Source organism: Pinus tabuliformis, chromosome 2_2 (genome assembly GCF_031772625.1).
Source record: "Pinus tabuliformis cultivar Carrire ecotype Pingquan chromosome 2_2, CPIR1, whole genome shotgun sequence".
Taxonomy (NCBI): Eukaryota; Viridiplantae; Streptophyta; class Pinopsida; order Pinales; family Pinaceae; genus Pinus; species Pinus tabuliformis.
In genome coordinates, this window is record NC_142300.1 from 807,008,454 (window position 1) to 807,021,059 (window position 12,606).

A 12,606-nucleotide genomic window follows, 5' to 3' on the forward strand; every position below is an offset into this window, starting at 1 on the left:
GAAGATATGAAACTTTCTTTCCTTCCACGAGCATCTAGTAGGTGTCGCCAAATTTTGGATCACCTTTGTAAAGATGCGGTCACCCTAAAAGCTTGTATCCACAAGAGTCAAGCATAGTGGTCAGCGCCATGATTGGAGGTCAGCTGAGACAATATGCAACATTATTGGTGCTTCCATTTTTGCAATTTATGTTCAAATGGAGTTGTTGCAAACATGTGGACCATTTATGATGGCGATCATTCTACAACTTCCCTTTTGTCTATATGAACTGTAGGGGTTGGTTATCTATGTGGATGATCATTTCCTTACCCAAAATTTGATGCCTCCATTGTCAGAAAGGTTGCACAATAGAATAAAACTATTTTTCATAAGTGCGATACTTTTAGACTGATTTGGAAGTGTCTCACTGTGATATGTGAACGGATTCCCATCTTGGGTAAGAACTACACCAATAGCATAGTCGGAGGCATATGTCTCAATTTCAAATTGTTGTTGGAGGTTTGATAATGTGATTCGGATCTTCGGGGAGACCCCCAAGATCTAAAAGATTGAAATGGATTTTGGTGAAGAGGCACCCCAAGATCCAAAAAATTGAAATGCTAGAATAAAAAGAGGAGAATACCCAATAAACAAAACCACAAATATTTTTTTTAATAAAATGGAGAATATCTATAAGAGCTACATTGTGGCAGAAGAACTGTCCTTTTACAAAATGTGACTTGTTACTTATAGTATTTTTCAGTTACAATACCACGGGTCAATTCCATGGGTACCATGGGTGTATGTCATAGTACCATGGGTCAATTCCATGGGTGAATGAATACTAGGGTGGATGTCACAATACCATTGGTTAGTTCCACAGGTGAATGAATACAATGGGTGGATGTCACAATAACATAGGTCAATTCCATGGGTGAATGAATACCATGGGTGGATGTCACAATATCAAGGGAAAATACCATGGGTGGATGTCACTTACAATGCCATGGGTGGATAAATACCATGAGTGGATGCCACTTACAATACCATGGCTAAATTCCATGGGTGGATGAATACCATGGGTTGATGCCATTTTGCATTTGGATCATTCCTCCCTCCTTAAGAAGCAATGGTCTCCACTGCGTGAAGTTCCCTCCTGTGAAGCCTTTGTTGGATATGAAGAGCCACTGAAGAGAATGGTTTTCTGTGGTTAACCCATAACCATGATGAACCAAGATCCGGGGATAGAGATACCATGTAATGCTTGTGACCAACTGTGATACTGTGTAGGAATTTACAGGGTAAGTTCCTCAGAAAGAACACCAAAAGGACACCGCTCACAACCAGATCACAGATCAATACACCAGTATTTTGATGTGGTTAAAACCCTCAAAGAGGGAAACAGTCCACGGCCTGCGCCAATGTGGCTACTACAGGCAATTTATTAATCAAAGAATGAAAATTTACATAAGCTTCTCTCATGCACGGATTACCCGAACAATGACCCTCCATGCGCTTTAAATAGAAATCATGGACCAATCGGGTGTCAAGCCACGGATCAAGTGTCGTAATACCGAGGAGAGAATGAACCGTCGGATCACTACATATCGTGACCGTCGGATTGTAAGTTACAAAATGTACAACGGTAAAGAAACACACTTTACCTAACTCTATACCTAACTCTAAACTAGACCAAGTTGTACTTAACTATTTCCTATGTGTCAGAATATCCTAACATCCCCCCTTAAGAACAACTTGGGATAGGATTGAAGGATTTACAAATATGACACAATAGGAGAAGGAAGGAGGCACTAGAGCCTATCCCCCCTTAGTGACAACTTCCTGAACTCCAAGCATATATCGAAGTTTAGTGAACTTCGCCTCTGTGAGAGCCTTTGTGAAGATGTCTGCAACCTGATCATCTGTTGAACAATATTGCACTTCAAGAACATGGTCATGAATGAGATTTCTGATGAAGTGCATGTGTAGTTCAATGTGTTTGCTGCGCTGATGCTGGACTGGATCTTTGCATAGCTGAATGGCACTTTGATTATCACACCAAAGTGTGGTTGGATGCTACTGCTCAAAGCCAAACTCTGATAGGATCTGACAAAGCCACAAGGCTTCCTTCCTAGCTTCCACGGCACCACGATACTCTGCTTCTGCTGACGAAAGAGAAATGGCAGCCTGTTTCTTACAAGCCCATGTAATATGTCCTGAACCAAGAGTGAAGACATAACCGGCAGTAGACTTCCGATCATCAGGGTCACCAGCCCAATCAGAATCAGTGAAACCAACTAATAGAGGAGCTGCTTTGGCACTGTAATGAATCCCAAACTGTATTGTACCTCAAACATAACGAAGTATTCTTTTAGTTGCTTTCCAATGACTTTCACGGGGGTTTTGCATAAAACGAGCAACAAGGCCAACATCAAAGGAAAGGTCAGGACGAGTATGGGTTAAATACAAGAGTTTTCCTACAAGTTGACGGTATAAGGTAGCATCAACTTCAGGAGAAGTACAAGAGACTGAAAGTTTGACTCCAGACTGAAAGGGAGAAGGGGCTGGCTTACAGTCTTCCATGTGAAAATGACGAAGAATATCACAAGCATACTTGGACTGGGAAAGGAAAATACCCTCCTTGGATTGCAAGACTTGAAGACCGAGAAAATAGTGTAAGTGTCCTAAGTCTGTCATTTCAAATTTCTTTTTAAGGCTGGACTTCACATGGTTTATAAGGTTGGGATCACTACCAGTAAGAATAAGATCATCAACATAAAGAACAAGGATGATAAGAGAGTTGCCCACTTTCTTGGTGTAGACAGTATTGTCAGAATAACACCTAGAAAAGCCAGATTCTAAAAGAAAGCTATCCATTTTGGCATACCAAGCCCGAGGAGCTTGCTTGAGACCATAAAGGGATTTCTTAATTCGAAAAACAAGGCTGGAGTTTGTTTGTATGAAGCCAATGGGTTGTTCCATATAGATTTCTTCCTGCAAGTCCCCATGCAAGAAGGCAGATTTAACATCCATCTGATGGACTTCCCATTTTAAAGAGGCAGCAAGGGAAAGAACAAGGCGGATAGAGTTCATTTTGGCAACAGGGGAGAAGGTTTCAGTGTAGTCAATGCCTTCAACCTGTGAAAAGCCCTTAGCAACAAGACGAGCTTTATGTTTATCAACTTTCCCATCTGGTCCATACTTGGTTCTGTAAACCCATTTACATCTAACAAGTTTGCATCCCTTTGGTAGAGGAACAAGATCCCATGTATCATTTGCCAACAATGAATGATATTCTTCATTCATAGCTGCTTCCCAATGTGGATGGCCTGAAGCTTCTGCAAAAGTGTCAGGATCATGATTTACTGGAGCTTGAGCCAGTAAAGAAGAGGCTCTTTCAAACTGAGAACGTGTACGTCGCTGATCTGTAGGATCACCGGCAAGATCACCTGCTGCATCCCGAGTAGCACGGACCCATCTTGGAAGTTGAGGATCCTGAGAAGGTGGGGGAGGATTATCATCCTCACTTTCATCATCTGAAGAAGAAATGTTTTCAAAAGTAGAAGAGATAGGAAGAGGTGGCACATCCGCCGGACTAGGCTCGCAGGCCGATTTATTTTCATCAAATTTTACATCTCTTCTAATGATAACATTTTTGGACTTAAATGGAATAAGTCTATAACCTTTTACATCTTTAGAATATCCAACAAAAGTACATTTCTCACTCTTAGGTTCTAAAGCTCTATGCTTTTCATCTGGAATATGGGCCCATGCTTCACTTCCAAAAACACGAAAGTGACTTACATCTGGTTTAATGGAACTCCAAGCTTCTTCTGGAGTGATATTCTTTAGAACCTTAGTAGGAGTGCGATTGATTATATAATTTGCACAATTAATTGCTTCGGCCCAAAAACTAAGACTGAGTCCTTTAGATTGCAGCATACAATTAGCCATTTCCTTTAAGGTGCGATTTTTCCTTTCAGCTACACCATTTTGTTGTGGAGTGTATGGAACAGTATGTTGCATTTGAATTCCATTTTCGGTGCAAAAGTTGATGAATGTGTTTTTAACATATTCTCCACCATTATCAGTTCTTAGCTTAAGAATTTGTTGTCCAGATTGTTTTTCAACAAAGGCTTTGACGGCCAAAAATGTGTTATATACTTCGCTCTTGAGTTTTAAGAAGTATACCCAAGTGCGTCTGGAGAAATCACCAATGAAAGTTAAGAAATACTTGCAGCCAGAGAATGAAGCAACAGGAAGTGGACCACATAAATCACTGTGCACAAGCTGTAAAGGGGCTGAGGCGTGCCAAGAGGCACGTTTGTCAAAACTGTCCCGATGATGTTTTCCGAGTACACATCCGGAACAAACACCATCTCTGCAAGATACCATAGGAAGACCTGTCACCATATTTTCTTTACATAGATGCTGAAGGGAGCGATAGTTTAAGTGACCAAATCGCTCATGCCAAAGTTTGCTCACTTCATCATTATGAGCAACAAATACTGAGGGAAGATTTGATGACCCAAAGTTGTGAAACTTATACAACCTTGTGGAATCATCAGCAATACCAGTAGCTAGAATCTGTTTAGGATCTCTTAGATCCTTGATTACAACATCATGAGGTGAAAATTCAACAATTTTACCTTCACCTGAATGAGTTATCTGATATACAGATAGAAGGTTGCAGGATAAGGTTGGAACACATAATACATCATTAAACTGACCATTGTCTAGATGAACAGTTCCAGTCCCGACAACATTAAGAGATCTATCATCACCAACATATATATTTTTGGTGTTACAATCATTTAAAGAAGAAAACATGGCTTGGTTTTTGGCCATGTGATAAGAGGCTCCAGAATCAATGAGCCACTCATGAGAAGGAGAGGAAGAAGATACATTTAATGCATAACCAGACTGAGATGATTGACAACGAGATGCAGAAAGTGCCATTCCGGAAGTTGAAGTTGAAGTATGCTCCACATGGATGTTATGTTTCTTCATTGCGGCTTCCAAGGCTTCCATCTTCTTAAAGCATTTAGATTCTAAGTGGCCATCTCAATTACAAAAGTTACAATGTCTATCAGTCTTCTTCCATTTGCTTTTATTGGTCTTATCATTTTGCTGAAATGATCTTTCATTTTGAGGCTGAGTTGGTTTAGGACCATTCTTGTTAGGATATGACTTCTTAGGATTCTTTGAATTTGGTTGCTGCTGGGCGGCTAACGCTTTCGTGGAAGAGTTTCCAAGATTAAGAAGACCAAGGTGTAAGAGTTTTTCTTGTTCTCTTATTAAAGAATCACAAAAAGAGTCAAAGGAAGGGGCCTTGTAGTCTTTTCCTTGACAAATGAAAGCTTCCCTTGTAGAATTTAAGGTGGAAACAAATACAGAGTAGGCTGGTCCCAACTTAGTAAGGATGGAATAAATAAGGTTACTATCTTCTTTCTTAACCTTAACACCTTCCAAAAGATATCTAAGGGTCTTGAATTTGGACAAGAAATCTTCAATGCAAGAAAAATTATTAGGATCCAATGTAAGCAACTCATTTTCAAGTTGATGGGCTCTAATTTCATTTTTAATCCCAAAAACTTTAGTGAGTTTTTCCAATGCTTCATGAGGAGTCTCAAGTTCTGCAATATGGAATCTAAGATCAGGAGAAATAGACATCCCTATCAAACCACGTGCTTGATCTTGTCTATTTTCCCATTTTGCAGCCTTGTCTTCATCTTTTGGTTTCTTCTCTTGGTCTATGGATATTCTGTAGAGACCTTTACTTCTAAGTAAATCTTCCATGTAGGCTATCCATTGGAAGTAGTTAGTGCTGTCAAGAATGACTTGGCATGGACTTTCCATTTAAAAAAAAAAAACTAAAGCTGAAGATGCTGAAAGTAAGTGTTCCAATGGATAGATCTCGAAAAATTAGGCTGTTTTAAAAAAAACGGCTCTGAAAAAGGCTTCCGGATGAAGAAGTTATGGCTTTTTGAAAAAAAATTGTTGAAGTTGCCGGCAAAGTGCGCGAATGTGCGGGAATGAAAAAATCCGCCCCCACAAAATGGAGACTTGAACCCAAGACCTCTACTCTCTTAAAATAGCTTTGAACCAATTGATCTATACAAAAAATTTGAGAGAGAGAGAGAGAGAGGGGGGGGGGGGAGGGGGGGCGCCTTGGTTTGCGTGCTTGCCTTGAGAAAGTTCTTTTTCCCTACAAAACACAAAACACAAAACCCAACACGAATATGCAAAGAAAAACAAACCTTGCGGCTCGAAGTTAGCTTTAGCCAAAAAACTAGATATATTAAAAAAATGAACCTTGCGGCTCAAAGTTAGCTTTAGCCGAAAAACTAAATATTTTTCTCAATGTTTCTGATTTTCCGAGATCACACTAAGGTGCAGGGAAAAGAGCATACGCATGAGAAAAATCCTTCCTTTCTGTTTCTGATTTGCCCAGATCGCACAGAGTCGCAGGGCAAAGAGCATACGCAGAAATGAAAGGTATAGATCCGGTTAAAAAAAAGGCTAAATAAACCGAAACCGAAATAAGCAGAGAGAAAAAAAACAGTAAACTGCAAATAAACACTATATACCTCCCGATCTGAAAAATGACGCAGCTAGGGCTACCGGAAACCTTTTCGCGTGAAACGAAAGGGGTTCCTCACTGGAACAGATGCTCCGAACGCAACAGAGCAGTCCTCTCGGCCCGAAAGCAGTCAGAAACAACAGATCTAGGAAACGACAGTCAGATGCAGTTCTACCGGCTTCAGATTTGGATCACCAACGGACGCAGCCCTCAAATAGCTCTGATACCATGTAGGAATTTACAGGGTAAGTTCCTCAGAAAGAACACCAAAAGGACACCGCTCACAACCAGATCACAGATCAATACACCAATATTTTGACGTGGTTAAAACCCTCAAAGAGGGAAACAGTCCACGGCCTACGCCAACGTGGCTACTACAGGCAATTTATTAATCAAAGAATGAAAATTTACATAAGCTTCTCTCATGCACGGATTACCCGAACAATGACCCTCCATGCGCTTTAAATAGAACTCATGGACCAATCGGGTGTCAAGCCACGGATCAAGTGTCGGTAATACCGAGGAGAGAATGAACCGTCGGATCACTACATATCGTGACCGTCGGATTGTAAGTTACAAAATGTACAACGGTAAAGAAACACACTTTACCTAACTCTATACCTAACTCTAAACTAGACCAAGTTGTACTTAACTATTTCCTATGTGTCGGAATATCCTAACATACTGATAGTGTGCAGCCTAGAAAATGGACTTTGATGAAGTGTGGGCTTGTGGATAACCTATAACCATGATGAATGAAGATCCAAGGATAGAGATGCCCTGTAGTTCTTGTGACCAACTATGATACTAGCAGTGTCCGGCTTAGCAAATGGACTTTGATGACAAGGATTTTTTGTGGTTGAACATAAATGTGATTTTGGTTGTTGATGATGTAGCAGGTGCCTACATAATCTAGGGTGGGATGGAACGTCTCCAACTAACCCAAGCCAAATGTTTCTATGCTGAAACTGATGAATGTGAAGTAGGTGCCTATTAATATGGGGTGGGAGGGCATGTCTCCAACGAGAACCCGCTCTAAATGTTGCTCCAGAATTAAAATGGACATAACTCGGTCAATATAACTCAGAATATTTATTATAACCTATTTTTCGAAGCATAAGGATCATTTTCCATCTTCCCATGTGATGGATATCCTTATCTGGACACTTTAGAATATCACATTCGCCCTGCAATTTTTCCGTCGTCACAAAAGTTCTAAAAAAATAGTTGATTTTAAATCAGTGATATCTCTCACATCTGAACTCCGATTCAAACCATTTTTTTTAAATTGGTCGATTTTTCAAGAGGAGCTCAGTTCTACAATTTTTTTTCTAAAATTCTGCACAAAAACTTCAAAAAATGATAGGATAGTCACCATCCACTAGTTGTAATTAGAAAAAAATTCTACAACATAGCTGATTTAAAATCAACGATATCTCCCTCATCCAAGCTCCAATTTGGCTAATTTGTCTTCTGAATTTTTGTATCTTTTCATAAGGAATACAGATTTGTTATTTTTTTTTTTAAATATTGCACCAAATGTTTCAGATCTGATCTGAAGACTAGCTGCCAGAAGAAAAAAAAATAAAAATAAAAATAAATAAAAATAAATAAATAAATAATTCCTGCATAAAAATGAAATGAAAAATCTTGCTACTTGGCCCAAGAAAGTGCTATGTCAAGGTCGCTGCATGTGCCTAAAGTTTGTTGAATATTTTTGCAAAAAATTTGAAACTGAAATATTCATTAAACCCTCATTCCAATAAAATCATAAGTTGCTCTGATACCACTCGTCCGGATCTTCAAGGGAGGCTCCCAAGATCTAAAAGATTGAAATGGATCTTATGGGGGAGACCCCTAAGATCTGAGGAATTGAAATTGATAGAAAAAAAAAGAGGAGAATGCCCAATAAACAAAACCACAAATATTTTTTTATTAAAATGGAGAATAACTGTAAGAACTACATTGTGGCAGATAAACTGTCCTTTTACAAAATGAAACTTGTTACTTATAGTATTTTTCAGTTACAATACCACAGGTCAATTCCATGGGTACCATCGGTATATGTCACAATACCACCGGTCAATTCCATGGATGAATGAATACCATGGGTGGATGTCACAATACCATGGGTGAATGAATATAATGGGTGGATGTCGAGTTAACATGGGTCAATTCCATGGGTGAATGAATACCATGGGTGGATATCACAATATCATGGAAAAATACCATCGGTGAATGAATACCATGGTTGGATAAATACCATGAGTGGATGCCACTTACAATACCGTGGGTCAATTCCATGGGTGGATGAATACTATGGGTTGATGCCATTGTCCATTTGGATCATAATGTGAGCATTAGTGTAGAGCATAGGCAATGCTTCAACTCAAAAAAAGTCTACTGTTGGGATTCAGACCCAAAGTACTTTTCTTTATCTCTATCCTTGGTGACTTGACTCAAAGTCTACGTGATATGAGAGAATCCCAACATGAACCTACGATAGAAGTTGGTAAAACCAAGAAATCTACGAAGCTCTATTAGAGTGGTTGGGGTTGGCCAATCTCAAATAACTTGTATCTTGGATGGCTCCACATGCACACCTATCTCATTTATGATGTACCCTAGATATTGAACCTAGGTCATACCAAAAGTGAATTTCTCCAAATTGGCACACAATTTGTGTTATCGCAAGGTTTGGAGGACTTGTGAGATATGGTATATGTACTCTTCCCAACTCCAGCTGAAGATCAAGATTTTGTCCAAGTAAACTACCATGAACGAGTTGGTAAAGGGCCACAAGATGTCATCTATAAGCCGCATGAAGGTTGCACGGCCATTCGTCAACCCAAAAGGCATCACCAGCCATTCGAAAAGGCCCTCCTTGAATTTGAAAGCATTCTTCCACACATCATAGGGTTAAATTGGCACTTAGTCAATCTTGCTAAAATATTTGGCTGCCTTGAGCTGGTCCAAGAGGTCATCAATCCATCAGATTGGATACCTTTTTCGAGCAGTACTCTTATTCAGCACCTAATAGTCAATACAGAGTCTGCATGTGTCATATTTCTTCTGTACCAAGATGATTAGGCTTCCACAGGGCGATGAACTTGACCTGATGCTCCCTTTCTGCAACAGTTCTTGAATCTTCCTCTTAATTTCATCATTCTCTAGAACAGATCGTCCGTAGATCGGTTCGGTGGGTAGAGGCACAACTGAGGTTAGATCAATTGAGTGCTTGATCTGACAATGTAGGGGTATCCCTATGGGTGAGGTGAAGATGTCTTATACTCTTATACGACCTTGTCCATCTATTATTGTCATGGAGACGAGTCCTATCTAGAGGTTATTGATGTAGCCACAATCTTCATCTTACCATGAGGAAGAATCATAAGGAAGACAAATTTCTTGGTCTTGATGCACGAGCATCAAGGTCATTTTTTATTTGTAAATATGTTAGAAAAGGGGGTGTGACAATTTTTAATATTTTATTTAATTAATTTGTTATTTTAAATAAAATAGGAGAAAGTGAGGATTTTTGTAAATATCCTTTTATTAATAAAAGGATATGAGAGAAATTTGAGTAGTTAAGGATATAAAGGGATAAGATTCTAGATAATAGGATTTGTTGAGATATTTTAGTGATATTGAGATATTAAGGGGATTGAGCATTAAATTCGATTATTTTTAAAAATTGTATAAATAGGAAGGGGTTTTGAGAGAAAAACACATGGAGATTGAGAGTAGGCTTGAACTACAAGGCTGTAAGCCTTCGGCAATTGTAAAGGGGCCACAAAATTGAAATATCTGCCCAGTAAAAGTTTGTAAGTTATTGTTTTGTTTCAGATTATATATGTTTTGGTTAATTGGGAAATCTTTGTTCAATTTGTAATTGAGAGTTGGATCATGCGCCTTAGCTGAGTGTTTATGGATGGAATTGAATATAATCTCTGCAAGAATGGTGATTGTAATTTTAAGATTGAGCCAGTCCTCTTAAATATAATCAATTGCAGCAAATGCTATTTACTGAGCGCCTGAAGCCACAAAACATAAGTCTTGGGCAGAACTGAATTCGATTTATGTGAATATGTTTGGTAGCTCTGCACATAAGTTATTACTAACGATATGGCAATTGATAAAAAGTATTGTTAAATCTAAGTCTGTCCAGTAATTTGGTTGTCGATCTATAGTTTGATGGACAGCAATAAAAGTACAAAGGAGAGTGCTAGTATGAATTCTTGAGTTTCGAGAGAACCAAAAAGCGTTCAGGCTTAGCTATTGAACAGAGATCGGTGAAAACGTTGAAAAATCGATTCAAATTCAGTGAATCGATGCTGTAGGACAGGAAGCAGTAATGAAATTGGTCTTTCTTATGTAGTAATTGGCATTTTGCATCTTCTGGATTTGTAATTGAACCAAATCTATTTTCTTGTCGATGGACAAATGAAACAGTAATAAAGATTGAAATGGCGATGTGAAGAAATAACATTGCAATTTAAATAGATGCAGATCTTATAAATGCACAGTCGACTCAACTGGAGCAGTTCGGCCGAGGAGTACTTTATAAAACTGGAACAGTGGATTGAGAAGTGTTAACCAGGTTTGGAAATCAGTGTGTTGACAGCGTTAAAAGTTAGGCAAGCAGAGAGAGTTGGGCGCAGCCCCTTCAGAAAGGTGGAAGCTTCGGTGAGCAGTAAGTTGTTTGATTGTGTTTTTTTCAAACCAGTTCTTGTGTTAATAAGCGAATTCCATTGTAAAATCAACGCAGAGTTGATACAACATTTAAATGGTAATCGTATGGAGGCGTTAAATGAGTGATGCCATTGTAAAGATGTATGAACCATGGAAATCGAGCCGTAATAATGGAAAATCCAGTTGAAGGAATGAAACGTTGTGGGTATATAAACACCGTTTGTTTATGTCGTATATTGAACACCGTTTTAACATAATGCAGGTTGAAAAGAAGTTTAAGAAACCAGTAGCTTTGAAAAGAATGTCGTGAAGCCAGCTCCTGGTAAAAGACAAGGTAATTGCAGAAATGAGGTTTATCACAAGCAGATCAGCCTTGGAATGTTTCAGCAAATCACACAACAGGTGTGTGAGGAGTGCCCTAATGTCAAGTATGAATGAGAAGGCGAGTTTATTACTGTTGATATTGAAAAAGGCATGCGCGATGGACAGGAGATAGTATTTTTTGAGGATGGGGAACCTACTGTAGATGGAGAAGTTGGTGATCTAAAGTTTAAAATTTATACGGCACCACATGAAAGGTTCAGAAGGGACGGCAATTACCTACACACTACAGTTACAATTTCGCTGCGGGATTCTCTTGTTGGTTTGAGAAGAGTATCCCTCACCTTGACGGCCATTTAGTGGCTATAGGTTCCAAAGGAATCACCAAACCTAAAGAGGTCATGTGCATTCGAGGAGAGGGCATGCCCATACATCTGAGTACAAATAAAGGGAACTTATTGGTGACATAAGAGGTTTTGTTCCCAAGTAGTCTCACAGAAGAACAAAAAAGAAAAATCAAAGAAGTCTTTGCGCAATGATTTCATATTAGAGAAACAAAAGTTTTGTCAGATTGTTAGAGATTCATATTCAAATGAGATGGTGTGAATTTTCCAATTATTGAAATTGATTTGGGCATATGATGAGGATGCATTTGTATATAGCAGAGAAAAAAGTTCCTAGGTATTGCAAGGTCTAGGCTTGCATCATTTGGTATCAGAGCTGAAATAGCTTTGTGTGGATATATAATTTTTCAGTTACATTAATTGCATGTGTTAAGATGAGATTTTGAGACTGATGAATATTGCAGAATAGGGAGGCAAGTGCAGTTGAGGGAGGAAGTAAGATCAACAGGATCTTGAAAGGTGAGATTGTGTAGTTGATATTTAACTCTGGTTTGAAGACTATTTGTAGAATTTCGTTGCAGGCATAGTAGAGAAATCTCAGCAGGAAGAAGCATATCACAGATGAAGTGCGGTGATGAAGGAGTTCAACAAAGGATTCTAGGTGTGTGGCAGAACCTGAAGATTCAA

General features: G+C 39.0%; 1 pseudogene; it reads left to right on the forward strand.

Annotated features, from left to right (window-relative positions):
* The first annotated feature begins 11,424 nt into the window (after positions 1-11,424).
* LOC149195413 (dnaJ protein ERDJ3B pseudogene) lies at positions 11,425-12,168 on the forward strand (annotated as a pseudogene).
* The last annotated feature ends 438 nt before the right edge of the window (positions 12,169-12,606 follow it).